Source organism: Heterodontus francisci, chromosome 13 (genome assembly GCF_036365525.1).
Source record: "Heterodontus francisci isolate sHetFra1 chromosome 13, sHetFra1.hap1, whole genome shotgun sequence".
NCBI classification, from domain to species: domain Eukaryota; kingdom Metazoa; phylum Chordata; class Chondrichthyes; order Heterodontiformes; family Heterodontidae; genus Heterodontus; species Heterodontus francisci.
Window position 1 is genome coordinate 95,213,732 of NC_090383.1, and position 22,220 is coordinate 95,235,951.

General features: G+C 43.2%; 1 protein-coding gene across 1 annotated transcript in view; it reads right to left on the reverse strand.

Annotated features, from left to right (window-relative positions):
- The window catches only part of LOC137376721 (amino acid transporter heavy chain SLC3A2-like), a 170,180-nt gene that overhangs the window by 43,497 nt on the left and 104,463 nt on the right, over positions 1-22,220 (reverse strand). The window lies entirely within an intron of this gene.

Consider the following 22,220-nt stretch of genomic DNA (forward strand, 5'->3'; position numbering starts at 1 on the left):
GATGTGGTAGGAATATGGGATTAGTGTAGGAGAAGTATAAATGGGTGGTTGATGGTCGGCATTGACTCGGTGGGCCGAAGGGCCTGTTTCAGTGCTGTATCAATAAATAAATTATAAAGGATGTGACACCTGGACACTTGGAAAATAATGGTAAAATTGGGCAGAGTCAACGTGGATTTATGAAAGGGAAATCATGTTTGACAAACCTGTTGGAGTTTTTTGAGGATGTTACTTGGAGCATAGATAAAGGAGAACCAGTGGATATGGTGTACTTGGATTTTCAGAAGGCTTTTGATAAGGTTCCACACAGGAGTTCAGTACACAAAATTAGAGCGCATGGGATTGGGGGGGGGGGGGGGGGAGGGTGGCGGTAGTATACTAGTATGGATTGAGAATTGATTAACAGACAGAAAGCAGAGAGTAGGAATAAACAGGTCATTCTCAGGATGGCAGGCTGTTACTAGTAGGGTACCACAAGGATCAGTGCTAGGGCCATAGATGTTCACAATCTATATAAATGATTTGGATGTGGGGACCAATTGTAATATTTCCAAATTTGCTGATCACACAAAACTAGGTGGGAATATAAGTTGTGAGGAAGATGCAAGGAGGCATTAAGTGGATTTGGACAGGCTAAGTGAATGGGCAAGAACATGGCAGATGGAATATAATGTGAATAAGTGTGAAGTATCTACTTTGGTAAAACAAAACAGATCAGCAGAGTATTTCTTAAATGTTGAGGGGTGGGAAGTGTTGATGTCCAAAGAGACCTGGGTGTCCTTGTTCATGAGTTACTAAAAACTAGCATGCAGGTGCAGCAAGTAATTAGGAAGGCAAATGGTATGTTGGCCTTCATTGCAAGGGGATTTGAGTACAGAAGTAAAGACAACTTGCTGCAATTGTATAAAGCCTTGGTAAGATTGCTCCTGGAGTATTGTGTACAGTTTTGGTCTCCTCATCTAAGGAAGGATATACTTGCCATAGAGGAAGTGCAACGGAGGTTCACCAGACTAATCCCTGGGATGGCAGAATTGTCTTCTGAGGAGAGATTGAGGAAACTGAGCCTGTATTCTCTAGAGTTTCAAAGAAAGAGAGATGATCTCATTGAAACTTACAAAATTCTTATAGGGCTTGAGATGTAAATAGGATGCTTTTCCTGGCTGGTTAGTCCAGAACCAGGGGTCATAATCTCAGAATAAGGGGTAGGCCACTTAAGACTGATGAAGAAGAATTTCTTCATTCAGAGGCTGGTGAATCCTCTACCCCAGAGGGCTGTGGAAGCTCAATCATTGAGCATGTTTAAGACAGAAATCAACAGATTTTTATTTATTTAGAGATACAGCACTGAAACAGGCCCTTTGGCCCACCAAGTCCGTGCCGACCAACAACCACCTATTTATACTAACCCTACAGTAATCCCATACTCCCTACCACCTACCTACAATAGGGGCAATTTACCTATCACCTGCAAGTCTTTGGCTGTGGGAGGAAACCGGAGCACCCGCTGAAAACCCACACGGTCACAAGGAGAATTTGCAAACTCCGCACAGGCAGTACCCAGAATCGAACCAGGGTCCCTGGAGCTGTGAGGCTGCAGTGCTAACCACTGCGCCGCCCTATTTCTGGAGACAAATGACATCACGGGATACAGAGACAATGTGGGAAAGTGGCATTGGAGTGGATGATCGGCAATGGTCTGTTGGGTGGTGGAGCAGGCTCAATGGGCTGAATGGCCTACTCCTTTTCCTATATTCTGTTTACATTACGAGAGATTTTTGGGTCATATTTCATAATTTCATCCATTATCCATGAAAACTGCAGATCAATAACCTTGACCAGAGTACATGACTGAGTAGGCAAGGGAAATGCATTAGATGTAAGATATTGGAAGTTTCAGAAGGTCTTCAATAAGGTACTGTATAGTAGACTCATGACTAAGGTCAGAGCTTGAGGAATCAGGGGACCAGTAGCAGGATTGAAAGCACACTATTTACAAAACAGGGAGTTGGGTTTAAGGGTAGCTACTGAGACTGGTGTGGCAGAAATCCCACATACCAAATTAATTCCATTATATGGAACTTTGCCTGAGACTTTTGCTGGACATTGTTACAAATAACTTTTAAAACAGAACAGCTAGCAGCCAAGATGTCCATGCACAATTTACATATGAAAAAACCAAAGAATCAGGTTGGAGACAGATGTGATTACTCAGCCTAGACTGAACAATGGAGTGCTCTCTGATTCATTTATCTGGGATAAGCTTATCAATGGGGGTCGTTAAAAGCTTTAGATACCCATTGACTTTGAAAGAGCCAAAGCCCCCTACCAAGTATGTCTGAACAGCTCGGGAGAGAGCCTTGAATTTCAAAGATAACTCCAGAAGATGCTGATTCAAACACAAAGAGGTGTTCACATCAGATGACTGCTTGGGCCACTCTGGAGATTTGTGAGTGGTGAATCAGAAGTGAGACTGTAATTGAGATTCAGAAAGAGAACAGCATCTCTCTTTCGCTCCTTCTCTCCAGTAAAGTCCCAGAGAAGCCTCGGTGGCAGCTACAACGCCTCAACTCTACGGATCCTTACAGTCAGCAACTAAGGGGACATGAATAAAGCCCCTCTTCTGCCTTCCAGAACCAGAGAAGCAAGCCCGAACTGTGAACGTGACCCAGCGAGGACTTAAGAACTACAATTTCCACTAAAGACACTGAGGCTCAGTATTTAAATTTCATTTATTACAGACCTCTAATCCAACCTCCCAACCGTGTTTTCCCCCCTCTGTAATCTATTTGTGTGTGTGTGGCTCTTGTGGAAATGTGAATGTGGGTGTGGATGCATAGTATATTTTAGTAATTTTAATTGGTTTAGAGTGATAAGGTTAATAAACTTACATCTTTCTTGTTTAAACTCAAGAAAACCTGTCCGATTGGTTCATTTGCAATGATATTAGAGGAACAGGAGCAAGCGCTCAATGAAGTGGTAAGTTAAATCACTGTGTTAAAAGGATAAACCCTGTACCGGTCAAACCAGAGAAGGGGCGAGAGGGGAGCCTGAGACCCCTTCCTCCCCTGGTCGTAACAGAAATTTGGGGTTCTAGTCCAGCACCGTACCCACAGACAAACAAGAAATTGGAAGAGGGAATCCAAATTGATCCCAGTAAAAAAAAGACTTCAATACAGGTTTTCTTGTGGTTTATTTAGCTTGCATACTAACATGTCCTCATCCAAAGCCAGTACCTTCCCAAACCAGGGTGAAGTAACTTGGGATAAGTTAAAGGCCCTATCCATGGAACAGTTGAGTAATGTAGCTGGGTAGGTTGCAATTACTTTCTGTGCCAAAGCTAAGAAATCCAAAATCCTAAGACTTGTGGCCAAACATTTTTCACTCAAACCTGAAGATTCGGAGACAGGGTTGGAGTCAGACTCAGGGTAATGTTAGCTAAGATACAATTAGAACAAAGGAAACTTGAATTGGAAGACAGGGAGAGAGAGAATGTTCCAGGAGCAGGAGGAAAGGGAGTTACAGTGGCTTGAATTAGTTAGGGGGTGACATAGTAACCCCAGTGAAAGCATGGCCAATATGGAAGCTACACTTAACTCAGGACCGTGTGCTGAGCTCTTAAAGTTCTCCCAATTGATCCCAAAGTTCAATGAGGGAGATGTGAAATCATTTTTGTAACTTTTGAAAAGCTTGCTAGACAGTTGAAATGGCCGGCCGAGAGCTGGTCCCTCCTGCTACAAAGCAAGCTGACAGGAAAAGCCCATGAGGTTTCATCACTGCTGCCAGATGAAAGTTCATTAAATTATGAATTGACTAAAAATGCTGTCCTCGGGGCATATGAGCTCACACTGGAAGCAAACTGCCAGAACTTTTGAGCCCTCTGGAAACAAGCTGATCAAACTTACCTCAAGTTTGAGAGGAGTAAGCAGCTGGCTTTTGACCAGTGGTTAAGCACCCTTAAAGTATAGCCCACATATGAAAACCTCAGAGGGGTGATTCTACTCGAGGAATTTAAAAACTCTCTCCCTCTTTCTATAAAGACCCGTGTGAAGGAACAGAAAGTGCAAAGAGCGAGGCTAGCTGCAGTTCTGACTGATGAGTTAGTCCTCATATACAAGTCTGTTCTGCAAGGAAAACCCTTTCCTAGTCACCCCCACAATCCCGAAAAGGAAAAGAGGTGGGAGGGTGATAGGAGCCCAAGCAGTCCTGAGAGAGAGTAAAGCTGGACACACAGGGGGCCCTCCTCAAGCCAAAAGAGATCGTGCTGAGAGCAGGAGTGACACCCAGAGACCTGTGTGTTTCCACTGAAACAAGGCAGATCACCTCAAAGCTGACTATTAGAAATTACAGGGAAAGCCTGTAGGGTTAATCAGGGCACACCCAACCAGTGCGTAAGAAGGGACCTTACTGCAACAGCAGTAAGATGTTGGAAACATACCGCTATGGGTGCAGGAAAATTTAATGAGATCCCTGAAGGTTATCAGGATTTTGTGTCCAAAGGGGGAGTAACCCCATATCTCTTGAGCGGGGCAAGCAAGCCCATCATCACACTCAGGGATAAATGGGCCACCAAATCCCTTTTGCTGGGAAAAGGCATGACCTTTCCCCAAGACAATGAAGTGAATGCGAGGATGGTAGTGAATGGTATTGAGGGCGGTGTACGCCTGTACATTTACATTGGGTGCACTTGGAGTGTAAGCTAGTTTCGGGACCAGTGACTGTAGGGATTGTCCCTAGCTTGCCTGTGGATGGGGTTGACCTGCTCCAAGGTAATGATCTGGCGGGGACGAAGGTAGTAGCTTCCCTAATAATGATAGAGACTGAAGGAGGTTAAAAAGGCAGGGCAGTTGCAGGAGAAGGTCCCCTGCATTTCCCCTGATTGCCTAGTGACTTGAGCCATGACCAAACCAGCTCCCGCAGAGACTGAACTGGCACTACAGACAGATGAGCATGCTGTCTGGTTGTCTGAAACTTTCTTTGGGGAGTTAGAGGTCCCAGGGAATGGGTTGAACGAATCTTCCCTAGTTGAGGCTCAGCAAACTGACCCAGTATTAAGGAAGTCAGCACAGGCTGCCCAAACTGAAACTGAAGCACAGGGAGTCCCTGATCGCTACTATGTAAAGAATGAGGTGCTGATGAGGAAGTGGAGCTTCCCTCACTGACGTGAGGATGAAGAGTGGACAGTGGTTCACAAGTTAATGGTGCCGTCGAGGTACCATAAAGAAATATTAAGAATAGCCCATGAGTTTACAATGGCTGTACATGTTGGTGTACGGAAAACCAAAGACAACATAGGACAACAGTTTGGCTGGCCAAAACTCCATAAAGATGCAGTGGAGTACTGTAAAGTTCAAGACATGTGCCAGGTGGAGGTGAAGCCCCAATCTTCAGTGAACTCTGCACGCCTAATTCTTGTACCATCTTTTGCAGAACTCTCCAGTAGAGGGCTGATGAATTGTGAGTGACCCCTGCTGAGAACAAAAGGGCGCAGACAAGCACTGGCCTGGCAGAGCGTTAGAGAAGAAGGGGATGAAAAGGACAGTGAGGACAGATTATAGGAGGACCGGGAGGTTTCCCAAATGAAGCCCCCTACTGTCCGGTCAATCAACCCCGAAATGTTGGGAAAATTAGACCCCATACGCTCCTATGTAAATGCAGACAAAAGGAGTACCCTACCAGGGCTGCTAACGGCATGTACAGAAACCTGTATGGACAAGGAAAGTTCCCAAAAATGCAGAGAAACAGTGAGGGTGATGCCTCACCTAGTCAAAGTGTCACAGGGGAGTGCAGTGGAATCTGGACAGATACCTGTGAGCAGGGATGTCCCAGAGGACACAGGGGAGATTAGCAGAGACCCTCTGCACAGTCATGACAAAAGAGAAACTAAAATATGCTAAAGTGAGCAGCACTTGTGTAACTCACCAGAGCTCTAAAAGTGAGGTCAGAGTGGACCAACCCACTGCAGACTCCCACGATCAGAGCTCAAGCCTAGAGCTAATCAAAGCCCCACCATATTACTTCAGACTCCAGCATGAACAAAGGCCCAGAAGAAAGGTCAGACTCCTCACAGGGGCATAAAACCAACTCATCACCCAATATTACCATAAGGAGAGAAATTAGCAAGATAATGGAACCTGAAAGGTTAGAACCACATGTTGCAGAAACAGCAGCTAAGGCGTTAAAGCTTGTGCACAAAGAAGAACTTACCTGAGACAATTATGGAAATTTGCAGACACCAAGCTTTCCCAACAACCATGTTTATTGGGATGCCCATTCCTAGCTTATTACAAACTAATACTAAAGAAACTTTAAACCCATTGGACAACACCTTGCAATCCCAGACCAACCTCAAGGGAAAAGGGGCAATTAAAATAAGCACTGCTGCTGTAGAAGAAAAAGGACAAGCTGCAACAATATTAAGATTTCTGAGCGGATGAGAGTTAATAAAAAAATACATGTTTTCCCTTTTTAACTCCTAAAATGAAATGCTCCCATTGTTGCAGGTGTGATGGAAACCCCACATATCAAATGGAAATATTAATTTCATTGTATGGAACTTTGCCTGAGACTTTTGTCGGATATTGTTACAAATAACTTGTAAAACAGAACAGTTAGCAGCCAAGATGGCCATGCACAATTTGCATTTGAAAAAAAAACAAAGAATCAGGCTGTAGACATATGTTATTACCCAGCCGAGCCCAAAAAATGGGGTGCTCTCTGATTCATTTATCTAGGATAGTCTTATCAATGGGCGTCATCAAAAGTCATTAACATCCATTTGACTTTGAAAGAGCCAACCCCACCCTACCATGTATGTTTGAACAGATAGGGGGAGAACCTTGAATTTCAAAGATGATTCCGGAAGATGCTGATTCAAACACAAAGAAGTGGTCACATCACATGACTGCTTGGGCCACTCTGGAGATTTGTGAGTGGTGACTCAGAAGTCTGACCGTAATTGAGATCCAGCAAGAGAACAGCACCTCTCCCACCCTCTCTCCAGTAAAGTCCCAGAGAAGCCTCGGCTGCAGCTACTACACCTCAGGTCTACAGGTCCTTACAGTTAGAAACTAAGGGGACATGAATAAAGCCCATCTTTGGATGAACTCCTTAGGGATGGTACAACCACACAGTTTTAAATATAGATAATACAAATTTTCCCAGGGAAACACTGGGAAAATTTGTATTATTAAAAATATTAAGAACTGCTAGTTAGGCCATGTGTAAATCACACATAGGGAGACCAATTTTACAAAGGGGCCTCAAGCAAGCATGTGCTATTCTCATTTGCAAAAAGGCTTTGCCTATTTCATGGGGTGGTGGGGAGGGGGAAGAGGGGGAATGGACCCCTGATGGTTGTTTTATGCCATTACTAATATGGCAAGCAGCACAATTTCATCATGTAATAAGTTCACTATATTGGATGTTTAGGTGCCCATTTTGAGACTTAAAAATGGACATGAAGTCATCACATTTTAGCCCACGATATATGTAAGAACATAGAAGCAGGAGTGGGCCTTTCAGACGATCGTGTCTGCTCCCTCATTCAATCCGATCATGGCTGATCATCCACTTCAATGCCTTTTCCCCACCCTATCCCCATATCCCTTTATGTCATTGGTATTTAGAAATCTGTCAATCTCTGCTGTAAATGATGGGCTTCCAAAGACCTCTGGGGTAGAAAATTCCAAAGATTCAACACTCTTGAGTAAAGAAATTTCTCCTCATCTCTGTCCTAAGTGGCTTCCCCCTTATTTTGAATTGTGCCCCCTGGTTCTACACTACCCAACCAGGGGAAATATCTTACCTGCATCTCCTCGGTCTATTCCTTTAAGTATTTTGTAGGTTTCAATGAGATCACCTCTCATTCTTCAAAACTCTAGAGAATACAGGCCCAGTTTCCCAACCTCTCTTCATGGGACAGTCCCGCCATCCGGGAACAAGTCTGGTGAACCTTCTTTGCACTCCCTCTATGGCAATAATATCCTTCCTAAGGTAAGGGGACCAAAATTGCACACAGTACTCCAGGTGGGGTCTAATCAAGGTTCTATACAATTGAAGCAAGACTTCACTACTTCTGTACTCAAATCCTCTTGCGATAAAGGCTAGCATACCATTAGCCTCCCCAATTGCTTGCTGCACCTCCACGTTGGCTTTCAGTGACTTATTGATGAGGTCCCTTTGTACATCTACACTTACTAATCTCTTACTATTTAAGAAATACTCTGCACATCTATTCCTCCCACCAAAGTGTAAAACCTCACATTTTTCCACATTATATTCCATCTGCCATGCTGCCATGTTCTTGCCCATTCACTTAGCCTCTCCAAAGCCCCTTGAAGCTGCTTTGCATTTTCCACACAACACACATTCCCACCTAGTTTTGTGTCATCCGCAAACTTGGAAATATTACATTTGGTCCCCACATCTAAATCATTGATATATATTGTGAACAGCTGGGACCCAAGTACTGATCCTTGCGGTACCCTACTAGTCACAGCCTGCCAATGCAAGAATGACCAGTTTATTCCTACCCTCTGTTTTCTGCCTGTTGACCAATTCTTAATCCTTACCAATATAATACCTCCTATCCCATGTGCTTTAATTTTGCTGTGGGGTACTTTATCAAAAGCTTCTGAAAATCCAAGTATACTATGCCCACAGACTCCTCTTTCTATATTCTTTCACATTTCTGATTTGTTAATCAATCAGATAATAAATAAATCCATTACATGATTCAGCAAATTAGTAAATGCCAATCTCTGCACATACAATTTCAAATACAAAGTATACATTTGTCAATTTAACATATTAGATTTCTTACAAAGAAGCCAGACCATGCATCCTCCATCTTGTGCTGATAGTCCTCCAAAATTTTTGCAGTCTGAGGTACACTAGGATTTATTATCAAGCCAGTTAGGTAATAAATAAAGATCATGTTCCCTTGAATATCCTCTAGGATTGAAATTAGACGCTCAATTTCTTCTTTATCAGTAGCAATAATAAATACTCTGCAAGAAAATAAATTTTATTTATAATACTGCTCATTACAAAGACATTCTTTCCAAATTCCATGAAATGTCTGATTGTGTTAACTTCCTATACAGCACATTATTGTGTTAGCCCAACATGGCATAAATTTCAAATTCATACTTCACAATTTTCTTGCTCTTTGTTTATTCTTCACCTGTAAGGGTACATGGGCATGGACAGCCCTCCATTAGATTCATCATGAAAAGATGTGTACAACGAAGACAATTAATTTTAGGAAGGTGGATTTTTGGGCCACGAGGAATCAGGTAATAGAGATCCACCAGATTATCAGTGGAATAAACTTAGAAGTGATATAAATTAACTGTAATTCCTGCATATATCATTAGGTTAGAAACCTATTGAAATAAGGTGAAATGTTGCAGGCAATGAAAAAGGATACATCACCAAGGCTGACTGACCTACACACAAGGCTAATTAATAAAATGGCTGACAAAATTAGTTATATTCTGGCAGGGATCTTTACAGAATTAAGTATGGACCCTAAACTCTGGTTCTCCCTAAAACTCTTTGGTTCTTCGTTGCTCTCTTCTTCTTAAAACCTGTCTCTTTAACCAAGTTTTTAGTCACCCCATCTACTTTCTTATTCTTTGGCTTGGTACCAATTTTTGTCTGATTATGTTTCTGTAAAGCACTTTAGGAGTTTTTCTATGTTGAAAATGGAGGATGTTATTGAATATCTACATAACTGATGTAGGCATCCATCCCCTTAAGCACTTCACGGCCATACGCCTCATCGTATTTGTCCTTCCAAAATGCATCACTTCACATTTCTCTGCATTAAATTTCATCTGCCTTGTGTCTGCCCATTTCACCAGTCTGTCCGCGTCCTCCTGAAGTCTGTTACTATCCACCTCACTGTTGACTACGTTTCCAAGTTTCATATTTGAAATTATGCTCTTATGTCCAAGTCCCAGTCATTAATATAAATCAAACAGGACAGTAGTCCGAATATGGAAACTGGGAAACACCACTGGTACACTTCCCTTCAATCTGAAAAACAATCTTTCACCACTAATCTCTAGTTTTTGTCCTTCAGCCAAATTCGTAGTGATGCTGTGGTCCCTTTAATTTCATGGGCTTCAATTCTGGTAACAAGTCTATCATGTGGTAATCTATCTATGAAAGTCCATATACACATCAACTGCGCGACCCTCATCAAACCTTTCTGTTACTTCAAAGAATTCAAACACAATTTGCCTTTTACAAATCTGTGCTGGTTGTATTTGATTAAACCATGGTTTGCCAAGTGAAAAGTAATTTTGTCCCGGATTATTGTCTCTAAAGGTTTCCACATCAATGTTAGACTGACTGGCCTGTTACCTGTTTTATCCTGCTCCCCTTTTTTTGAACAGGAGGAGAACATCCCAATTGCTTCTTTGATGAAGTGCATTCTTTTAATGTACATTGCCACATTAAAGTCTCATAGGATCCATGTTGCCTGTATATTCTTTGGGAAGGGAGATATTTGGTGTGGTGTATCTTCCTCAAGTGCTTCTTCATTCTTCTTTCTTCCATCCTCTGCCGATCCTTCTTCTTCTCTTGCTTCTCCAATACAATGGCATGCACATAGGGGGCAGTATTTTGGGCGGCTGTTCGAAGTAGGAATGGTGGCATGGGGGGGATGGAGAATCTCATCAGAACTGTTCGCCTGGAAATACGGCTTCATGACGTTAGTTCCGGATTTAGTCAGCAGTGGGAAAGCACCAAGACGGAATTGCCACCTCGACGTTACAGGAATGTATTTTAAATTGCAGAGCAGTTTATGTCAATACATTTGCATATAATTCATCACAAATCAATGGGGAGCTTGTGATTAAGTGGACTGCGGGTAGCAATCACGTTCCTTCAGGTTCACGACCGTTAGAAGCTGGCAGCACCAAGGAAAGGCTTCAGTGCCACAACGGGTAGGCAGCCACGACCAGCAAGTGGTTGCATTGGGCAAACAAACTTTGGGTGAGAAATGTGGTTGCCCACATTGTTGGAATAAGAAGGTTGAACATCAGCAAGGGTGGGCCCTGAGGGTCATCAGGGAGTCTGCTGAGAGAACTAACAAAAGTTCAGTTGCCAGGGCAGGATTGTCTCTGCATCGACAGCCACTTTGTAGGCCCACTGGTCACCTGGCATGAGTCTCATACACTCTTTTTGGACCCCCATGGTGTGATCTCGAGCCCCCGCCAGAGGGAGGGCCAAGAGGCAACTGCATTTGCCCATGAAGCTCCATGACGAGAGCAGCAGCAGCTGGCCATGCAAAGCAGGGCCCACCTGTGATGTACTGGACTTGAATCAGCTACATGCAAATATCCAAGCGCCATTGCCAGCAAAGACTACGCCTCTCCAGGGAGGCAGTCACCAACTTATGCATCCTGCTGCAGGACAAGTTGTGACCTATGAGGTTTAGGGTCTCTCTATGCTGCTATTTTTTGAACAGGAGTATAACATCCCTATTGCCTCTTTGGTGAAGTGCATTCTTTTAATATGCATTTCCACATTAAAGTCTCATAGGACCTGTGTTGCCTGTATATTCTTTGGGAGGGGAGATATTTGGTGTGGCGCATCCTCTTCAAGTGCTTCTTCATTCTCCTTTCCTCCATTCTCTGTCAATCCTTCTTCTCTTCTTGCTCCTCCAATACAATGGCATGCACATAGGGGGCAAAACTTTGCGACACTGTTTGAAGCAGGAATGGTGGCTTGGGGGGACAGAGTCCAATGGCCTGCTCGATGGTCACTCGGGTGGAGCTCGAAGATCACAGTGGCACTAAACTTTTATGGCTACCCCTTCATTAAAGAGGTGACCAATGCCCAGTTAAAGAGGGCCGATGACTATGTGTGCTACCGGACTGACCCTGATAATCAGGCCGAGAGGGCCATCAGATTTGGGGCCATCACTGGATTTCTCCAGGTATGAGGTGTGATAGATCGCACACATGTGGCCATCAAGGCTCCCACTGACCAGCCAGCCACCTTCAACATGAAGGGCTTTCATTACATCAATGTTCAACTGATCTGCAATCACTGAAAGCATTTCCTGCAGGTGTGTGTCCACTTTTTGGGAAGCAGCCATGTTGCCTACATACTTTGACAGTCCCAGGTGCCATAGCTTTTCAGGCACCCCCCCCCCCCCCCCCCCCCACCACTTGCCTTCAGGGATGGATTCTTGGGGACAAGGGCTACCCATTGAAGACTTGGCTACTCAGACCTGTGAGGAACCCTTGCAATGCAGCGAAGCAGAGGTACGTTTGTCACAGATCCGCCCAAGCAACCATCAAGCAGGCCATTGGGCTGCTGCAGATGAGATTTTGTTGCCTTGTCAATCCAGTGGAGTCCTGTAGTAAGCCCCTGCCAGGATTTCACATATCGTTGTGGTCTGCTGTACGCTGCACAGTCTAGCACGACAGAGTGGGGAGGTCTTGCATGATGATGCCTCGGTGACACTCTTCCACCAACAAGGAGGTGGGAGATCAGAAAGCAGCACTGAGTGTTGAAGCCGTTGTACCAGAGGCCAGGCAGACTGACCGTTGTGACAAGAAGACAAGAAACAATCTTATAATTATGTGCTTCCAGCCACCCTTATATCCACTCACAGAGAAACCAATAAAGACTCACCTCAATGAATGTAGTCTGTCACCTCCTTTCCATTTATGTTCTGTGCCTAGCGCCCAGCTGAAACATGTGCTGGTGCCACGGAAGATCATATTTAAATGAGGGCTGTGCTTAGATTGGCATTCCACTAAAGAGGAAGGGCGAAGTCAGCAGCTCACAATTAAGGCATGATAGAACAATCACTTTTACACAATGAACGTTAATGGCTTGGACAAAAGAACTTTATATGAATCATCACGTCAAATATCAAGCACCTGTGAATCCCAAGTGTGTCCAGATGCTCTTCTTTACACATTTGGGAGTGCTTCTACAAGGTGTGAACCCATCACCAGCAGCCAGGCTACAGGCAGGCTGCTGATCAGGTTGCTCCTTGGCCTGTGATGACTTTGCCAGCCATCCTATGGCTGCCTGAGGCCTGAAAGGCCCTGGCTACCTGAGGGTTTCCTGCACTGGTGCAGGAATTTTCTCAGGCGTCACAGCTGCTGGAGCTCGGCTCACTGGTTGAAGGGCTAAGCAGCTGGTGTCCACACTCACAGCATACTGAGTGGAGCCCCCAGCTGTGGAGGCCAACTTCTCCTCCTCCCTTTGAGGGCTGACTTGCTCAGTAGAGAAGGAGGCGGCGCTGGAGAAGAGTCCAGGGACCTCATCCTACTCGTGCCTTGCTCCTGCTGCGGTGACTCAATGGCCGAAGTGACGGTGTGTAGGTCTGCATGCTTCTATGGGATCTGGTTTTCCATGAGGGTCGCTAACATATCAATGGAGGAAACCATGCGCTCATGTGCCTGAGACGTGGGAGCACTGATGACATGGATGTATTCCTCCAACATCCACTCATGGCTGCAGATTGCCTCAGGCATCTCTGCCAGATGTTGCCTTACCCCTCTCTGCAATTCCAGCATGCCCTGTGCTGTTGACACCAGAGGCTCGTCATTAGCCTGGGCTCAACATGGGCCTGACCACCCACAATCCTCTGACTATCAGAGGCCTCAGCTGTCTCAGCCAGCTGCTCAAGCCTGTGTGCACCGCTATTACCAGCTTGTGACCCTGATTCTACAGCTGAGCGGAAACACATGCAGGTGAAAATATCTGCATTGGTGGAAGGTGGATGAGAGTCATGGGACGGTGCATCCTCTGAGTGATCCATATCAGAGATGAATGTCTGGTCCCCTTCTGCTCGAGTCTCTTGCTGCGCCAACCTGCGTGAGAGAACACAAAACATGTGTGGGGTAAGCTGTGCAAATGACATCATGCCAACCATATTGTTACAACTGAGGTGGGAGGAGTGCATTGTCTTTTCTACTTCCACTTCTCCACAGGTCACAACATATATTTAAATGTTTACCCAGTTACCGATATGGTCAATCATATACTTTACTCTTTATCACCGCATAAAATACACCAATCAGGTTTCTTTAATAAACAACAAAATTATATGTTTATTGTAAAACAAGACAATTTTTATCCCAGAATAAAACACACCAAATAGGTTTCTTTAATGAACAACAAAATTATCAGTTTATTATAAAACGAGTCTTAACCAGTAATGAAATAAAGCATAAACACACAGACTGAAATATTAAAGTTCCTTTTTTATCATAGCCCCTCACACTCCGGTTAACCTGAAAAAAACGATTTGCATTTTAGAGATCTATTACAGACCAAAAAACACTTGGGCTGAATACTTGCTCATTCTTGAAGAAACCGATGAAATATGTTGTGCCCCAAAACTGGCATACAGTCTGGCCTCCGAGTACATGTAGACTGGGATCTTTTAGAACAGTTCTTTTCAGGCAGCATTGAGAATTAATTTAGCCGGCTTTTCTTCAAAGACAGGAGACAAGATGAGTTGACACAGTGGACTTCTCAGTGTCTTTTCGAGAGGTGCTCGAAAGCTGCACTGGGTTGTGGTCTTCTCTCCTTCCTTGGGAATTCTTTTCTCTCCTTGGAAGTCCCTTTTTATACAGTTCAACCCTAAATCAAAACAATTCAAAAGCGAAACTAACATTTTGACCTCCAAAAATCTTGACCCGTAACTTCTTTGTAAACAACTTCTCCAGGTGTCCAAAGTTCTCTGTTGTTTATTGAGCTGGAAGTCAGACGGTTTCCCGGATAGGCTTGTTATCCTCACAAGACCTCTCAGTGCCCTTTTTAAAAACATTTCCAGGGACTGTTTCATCATTTGCATGACACCCTTTGAAAACCTCATATTTAATATTTCTTCAATCTTTCAGAAATGAATCCTCAAAAAATATATTTAAAACACAGAGGCACTTTTGTAACAAGATGAAAGTTCCCTTTAAACACCTCCCCCTCACACACAAACCCACTGAAAAATAAAGATTTTTCTCTGCAGAGTTCTTTTGCAAAACAAAAACCAAAAAAGGGAATAGTTTGGCCAAATGCTTATAATTCTTGAAGGAAAAAAGAGAAGCTATGGAAGGATGTTAGTTGTCCCTTTTGGTCGGGTGCTGGGTATATGGAGACGGATCACTGGGATCTTTTCTGGAGCAGTTCATTCTAAAGATGTCACGAAGTAGTCTGGTAGGCTTTCCAGGAGAAATGTGGCTTCAGGGATTTCAGTTATCCCACTCTGGATTTGCAGGTTTTTCAAAGAGGTAGAGAAAGAGGAACTGACACACTGCATTTCTCCCTGGTCTCTTAGAGAGGTGCAGGAAAGATGAGCTGAGTGTTTCTCCCTTGGCAGGTGGATCTCCAACTGCTTTTCAACACAGTCCACACCTCAACTGAACCAAAACAATATCTCAGAAGCAAAATCAACTCCTCCCTCATAAATCTTGACACACTTCTATGTAAACATCTCCCCCAAGCCACCAAGGTTTCTGTTGTTTATTGAGCATAAGGCATGTGATTTCCAGTAAAGGTTGTTCTTAAACAAGACCTCTCAGTGACCCTTGTAAAAAAATCTATAGAATCCTTTCTTTTCCCAAATAAACCAATGCCCATGATTCTAAAATACGGATCCTCAAAAAAAAAATTAAGAAGTATTTTCATAGCAACTCCATCATTGGAGGAATGAAACACCAATTTTAAATACATTTCATGACAAAGTATGGAAAAAACAGAAGACAAAAAATATTAAAACCATTTACGCACTCATTCTCGTTCACTCTTTACCTGTAGCTAATACAGTTATGCCCTGTACCATCTTTATACTCAGATAAATCAAAGCAAGGTTAAATTCTAGACACAGCATCAGCAATTACAGTGTTTTTCCCCGCAATGTGGATAATCTTTAAGTGATAAGGTTGCAATAGTAAACTCCATTGGAATAGTCTGGCATTCTGCTTTTTGAATTTTTCCACAAAGGCTAGGGGATTATGATCAGTATATACCAGTGTCTCTCTGTAGTCATGGTGGACGTAGACTTCAAAATGCTTAAGAGCTAGTTATAAACCCAGAGTTTCTTTTTCCACTGTTGAGTATCTCTTTTGGTGTCGATTTAGCTTTTTGGCAAAGTATCCCACTGACCTTTCTGTGCCCGATCCATCGACTTGTAACAGGCCTGCACCAACCCCAGGTCACTAGCATCAATTGCTACCTTGAAGGGCTTAGTGAAATTTGGGGCAACCAACACTGGTTCATTAATAAAAATGGCTTTCAGCCTCTCAAAAAATGCTTGATACTCACCCGACCACACTACCTTGGCTTTCTTTTATTGAAGCAAATCCGTTAGTGGAGCAGCTATAGTACTAAAATTTGGTACAAACTTGCGGTAGAAACCACACATCCCCCAAAACCTCATGATTTCTTGTTTAGTCTTTGGGGTAGGGAACTGCACCAATGTTTGTACTTTTGCTGTTCTTGGCAACACTTGCCCTTGCCCTACTATATGCCTGAGGTAGGTTACTCTCACTTTTGCAAATTCACTTTTGGCAATGTTTATTACTGTAACAGCTGATTGTAATTTTCTAAACAGAGCTTCTAATTGTCCAGCACATCATCAAGGTAAACCACACAGTTAGGAACACTGGTGACCACTTGATTCATTGGTCTCTGAAAAATGGCTGGTGCATTTTGTAGCCCCAATGGCATCACTCGGCATTGGAAAAGACCGTCTAGTGTGACAAAGGCTTACATTTCCTCCGCTCGGGGTGTTAAAGGAACCCACCAGTATCATAGAGTTATACAGCACAGAAACAGGCCCATCATGTCTGTGCTGGCCATCAAGTACCTTAACAAATCTATTTTGGTAAGAAATGTGGCACTGCCAACTCTGTCCATACAGTCTTCCAAGCGAGCAATTGGGTAGGCGTCTGCCTTTGTCACTGCAGTCTATGCAGAATCCAGGTGAAGCATTTGGTTTAGGCAATAACATGACTGGGGAACTCCAGCTGCTTTGACTGGGTTCAATTAGGTGGTTTTCCAACATGTATTGTTTTTCTGCTTTTACCTGGGCCTGTTTCTCGGGACTTAAGCGAGAAGGATGCTGGTTTATCCCTACAGACTCCTTTCTGTGAATCGCCTTGTTCGGTCTTCTCGTTGTTCTGCATCTAAATATGAAAGCATAGTGTCCAATCTCCCTAACAATTCAGTATTAGCTAACCAGATAGTAGGAGGTTCAATTTGAGAGTTGTGCAGGCCTCCTTCTGACTCATCCTCATTCTCCTTACTATCTGTCATACATGTGCTTGCTGATCCTCCTCGCAGTGATGATATATTTTCAACATATTGATATGACAGAAAGACATGAATTTTTTCCAGTGATATGAGGTGCCAGTCAAATAATTTACCAATTCTTTTGACCACTTTATATGGACCACTGAACAGTGCATTCAGTGGTTCACTCTGTAAAGGCAGTAATACTAACACCTCATCCTCTGGTTGAAATGTTCAGATCTTGGCATACTTGTCTGCCCATTTCTTCGTGGTTGTTTGGGAAGCTTTCAGGTGCTCCTGAACCACTTTGTGGCCTCTCGTGACCCATTCCTGGAACACGGACACATAATCTAACAAGGAAGATTTGTCCCTCTGTTGTAAAAACTTTTCTTTGATTAGTTTTAGAGGACCGCTTATGTCATGTCCATAAACTAATACAAAAGGACTAAAACCAGTAGACTCAACAGGTGAATCCCTTGTGGCAAACGAAAGAAATTCTAGCTCTTTATCCCAATCATGAGGATATTCATGACAGTATGCCCTAATCATAGTTTTCAGGGCCTGATAGTACCTTTCTAAAGCCCCTTGTGTCTGTGGTTGGCATGCTGAGGATTTTAGTTGTTATACCCAGACTACCCATAATTGGATGAAAAGTTTTAGACATAAAATTGGAACCTGATCCGAATGAATCTCAATCAGTAATCCACATCTACTGATGAAATGAGTTAACTTTACCACTACCTTAGCCAAAACTGTTCTCAAGGGAATGGCCTCTGGGACCCGAGCAGCCATATCCATGATAGTGAGTATATATTGGTGTCTCGCCTTTGTTTTTGGCAAAGGTCCTACACAGTCCACAAACACCCTACTAAATGCTTCCCCAAAAACTGGTATGAGAATTAGAGGTGCTGGTCTTATGGCAGGTTGCGGCATTCTCAAAACCTCATGTATGGTACATTTTACAAAACTGCATCACGTTCTTGGAAAGTCCTGGCCAGTAAAAATGTCGATCTGTACCTGATGGGTCTTCTGGATCCCACATGTCCCAGCACAGGAAATTCATGGGCTATCCTTAATATTTCCCGGTGATACTTGGGCAGTATCTGGTGAACAACCGTCCATTCTTCGTCCGCAGGTCTGTGAGGAGATCTCCCCTCCTCATCAGTATCCCATTTTTAATATAGTAGCCTTCTGGAACTCCCTTTGCCTCAGCTACCGTTACAGCCAATTGTGCAACTATATTTAACTCTGGTTTGGCTTACTGAGCCTTGATCAGAGAAGACTTACTTAACATTTCCTTCGGATTATCCAAATCCCTAAAGAAAGTTTCAGATATTCAGCTCACTGTGGTGCCAATTTGACCTCCTACAATGGGACTTGTTCAGCCATTGCTCGGGTCACTACACATGAAGGAAAAATTCCTGGAGCGTTTTCCTGCAACTGTTCTGTCTCTTCAATTTCACTTGATCTTTCCGTGACTACTGGAGAAACTACTACCTTTGCTCCGGCCAAATCATTCCCCAGGAGTAGGTCAACTCCGTCTACTGGCAAGCTATGGACAACTCCTACGGTTACCATTCCAGACATTCGGTTACACTCTAGGTGCATCTGATACAAAGATACGGGTATATATTTCCCGCTGATACCATTCACTAAAACCTTGGCACTCAATGCGCTCTCTTGTGGAAAAGATATGCCTTTCCTCAGCAAAAGAGTTTGGGTGACTCCTGTATCCCTAAGTATAACTATAAGTTTACCTGCCTCACTTGAGGAATAAGGAGTTACTTTTCCATTTGACAATTATTCCCTATAACTCTCAGGTATCTTGTTCACGTCCCCTGTACTCACAGCTGTTTTTGTACTTGGCGTTACAGTTGCAGCCAGAACTACAAACTGATATGTCATACTCTCGGTCAGAGCCCCTTTCTCTACACTGGCCTTGTGTACCCCAATAAGTCTCATGGGTTTACCCTGCAACTTCCAGCATTCTTCACAAAGGTGTCCCACCTTGTGGCAATGGCATACTTTGGCTTGCGGACCTCACTTCCACTCTCAGCATCTTCTTTTTTGGCCTGAGGAGGAGATCCTGGGGTGTTCCCAGCTATCCCTTCTTGTCCCTGGCTTCTTGCTTTCCTTTCACCATCCCACCTTCTATCCTTCTCGGGTTTGTGGGGGTGATGGACAAAATGTTTGGGCCTATAAACGAGCTCGTAATCATCAGCAATCTTAACTGCCTGACTGGCCATTGAAACCTTCTGGTTCTCTGCATGGGTTCTTATTGATGCAGGGAGTGAATTTTTAAATTCTTCCAGGAGAATTATTTCCCTAAGGTTCTCATACGTGGCCTCTACCTTTAGTGCTTGCATCCAACGATCAAAATTAATTTGCTTTAGCCTCTCAAATTCTGCTCAGGCTGTTTCCGGAGGTTCCAAAATTTCTGCCGGTAAGCTTCAGGGACTAACTCATAAGCAGTGAAAATAGCCCTTTTTGGCATCTGATTATCTTCAGAAGCCTCCTCAGTAAGCATGGCATAAACTTCATGCACTCGGCCCCCAACCTGCTTTGCATGAGCAGTGTCCAGTTTTCCTTTGGCCACTTCATTTGTCTGGCTATCTTTTTAAAAAAAAAATGTAACATGCATCTACGTCGCTTTCCTTAAACTTAGGGACAACTTGCACAAAACTCTCTCCACTGGGTCCTGGGCTGGAGTCAGATCTTTCCTCACCAAAATTTTCCCTGGAGTCAAGGCCATTCTTTTGTCTTATTTCCAGTTTTAAAATAATTCAAATTCCCTTCCTTCTTCTTTTTCTCTTCCCTGCCGCTCTGCTTGCTCCCTTTGAAATTGTAGTTCAAGTTGTTTTATTGTCAATTCTCTTTCCTGTTCATGCTCAACATTTTTTGTTTCCAATTGCAACTGAATCCTAGCTAATTCAACTACCATCTGCATCGCCTTTTCTTCTTCCAATTGCAAATGCTGTGCTATTATTTCAATTATGTCTGCTTTCTTAGCTCCTGGTTTTAACTCTAATCCCAATTTTGTTGCCAATGCTATTGGCCTCACCTTGGTTAAATTTCTCAAATCACTCAGGGATAATTCCTCCTTCTCCAGAAAGGTGGTAGCAACTGACAAATCCATTCCAGTAATGCAAACTTTAATGTACAAGAAACCTGTTCTTTTCTTTTCCTCTTTTCAATTATTATTACCCCACTTTCAATTGCACGTTGTCAGCTTTGGAGTCCCCAATTATATGTTACAACCGAGGTGGGAGGAGTACACTGTCTTTTCTAGTTCCACTTCTCCAGAGGTCATAACATATATTTAAATGTTTACCCAGTTACCGATACGGTCAATCATATACTCCACTCTTTATTGTTACAACCGAGGTGGGAGGAGTGCACTGTTAATTCAGTTGCACTTCTCCACAGGTCACAACATATTAATAAATTTTTCCACTTACTGAAACAGTCAATCATATATTGTTTTTCCCCCAGAATAAAGCATTTTTCCCAGAATAAAGCACACCAACCAGGTTTCTTTAATAAACAATAAAATTATCCATTTATTATACCCCAAGTCTTAACCAATAATAAAGTAAACATACATGCGAGTTGAAATACTAAAGCCACTTATTTTATCCTCGCCCTCTCGCACACACTCACATACACAACCGGTTAACTGCGGGGTGGGAGGGGGATTTTTATTTACAGCTGTTACAAAGAACTAGAAGGAATAAAAACAATCTTAGACTGAAGAGCAGGTATGAAAATCCTTTGTGTTGGTGAGGTGTCCCAAAGTCAAATACATGGTGCTGCTTGGAATCTTCCCAGAACAGTTCTTTCAAGGCGATGTTGATGAACAGTAGATCTTACATCAGGTGTGCAACAACAAAGGTTTCAATTCTCACACATTCGATGCAAAGTTCCTTCAAAGATGCAAGGTTTCTGCAAACATGCAGGATTTCTTCACATACAGGAGGCAATAGTACAACTTGATGGAGGAATTCTTTAAAGCTGCAGGGATTCTTCAGAGAGAAATCTATCAGCTGTCATCTCCTGGCAGGCACACAGTAACTCCTCCTTTTCTGTTCTTGGCCAAACACCCACTGGCTTTTTTAACTGTTCAAAAAAAAACCCTAGAACATTTCCATAGGAAAGTCATATGATAATAATTGGGGTGGCACAGTGGCGCAGTGGTTAGCGCCGCAGCCTCACAGCTCCAGGACCCTGGTTCGATTCTAGGTACTGCCTGTGCGGAGTTTGCAAGTTCTCCCTGTGTCTGCGTAGGTTTTCTCCGGGTGCTCCGGTTTCCTCCCACATCCAAAGACTTGCAGGTGATAGGTAAATTGGCTGTTATAAATTGCCCCTAGTGTAGGTAAGTGATAAGGAATATGGGATTACTGTAGAGTTAGTATAAATGGGTGGTTGTTGGTCGGCACAGACTCGGTGGGCCGAAGGGCCTGTTTCAGTGCTGTATCTCTAAATAAAATAAAAAATAAATAATCATAAATCTTGGTTTGTTACTTGTTATGGAATTTCCATATATTTTTGCTCAAACTTGAAATCTATAATTTTTGACTGAGGAGGCTGACCTTTGGGTGTTTTTATGAAAGGAAGTTCAACAGAAGTTTAACCAGTAAACAAGTACTGGAAAACCTATGATTTTAAGGGGGTTTGACTTAAGAGCTATTTTGTTGTGACAAGAGAGGATTTATGATTAGCATGAGACTTGCCTGGAAAAAAGTTTGGTTTCACTTTGAACTGTTAAAAGATGCTGGTTTTTGGACTAAAGGCAGACAGTTGGAATCTGCATATGGACCTGCCAGGAGATTAGAAGAAAAACCAGATAACTGTTACCTCTCTTTGAAGAATCCCTGATATTGAAAAACAAAATTCTGCATGAAGTTGTACTCTTGCCTCCTGTATTTAAGAAACCCTGAATATTTACAGAAACC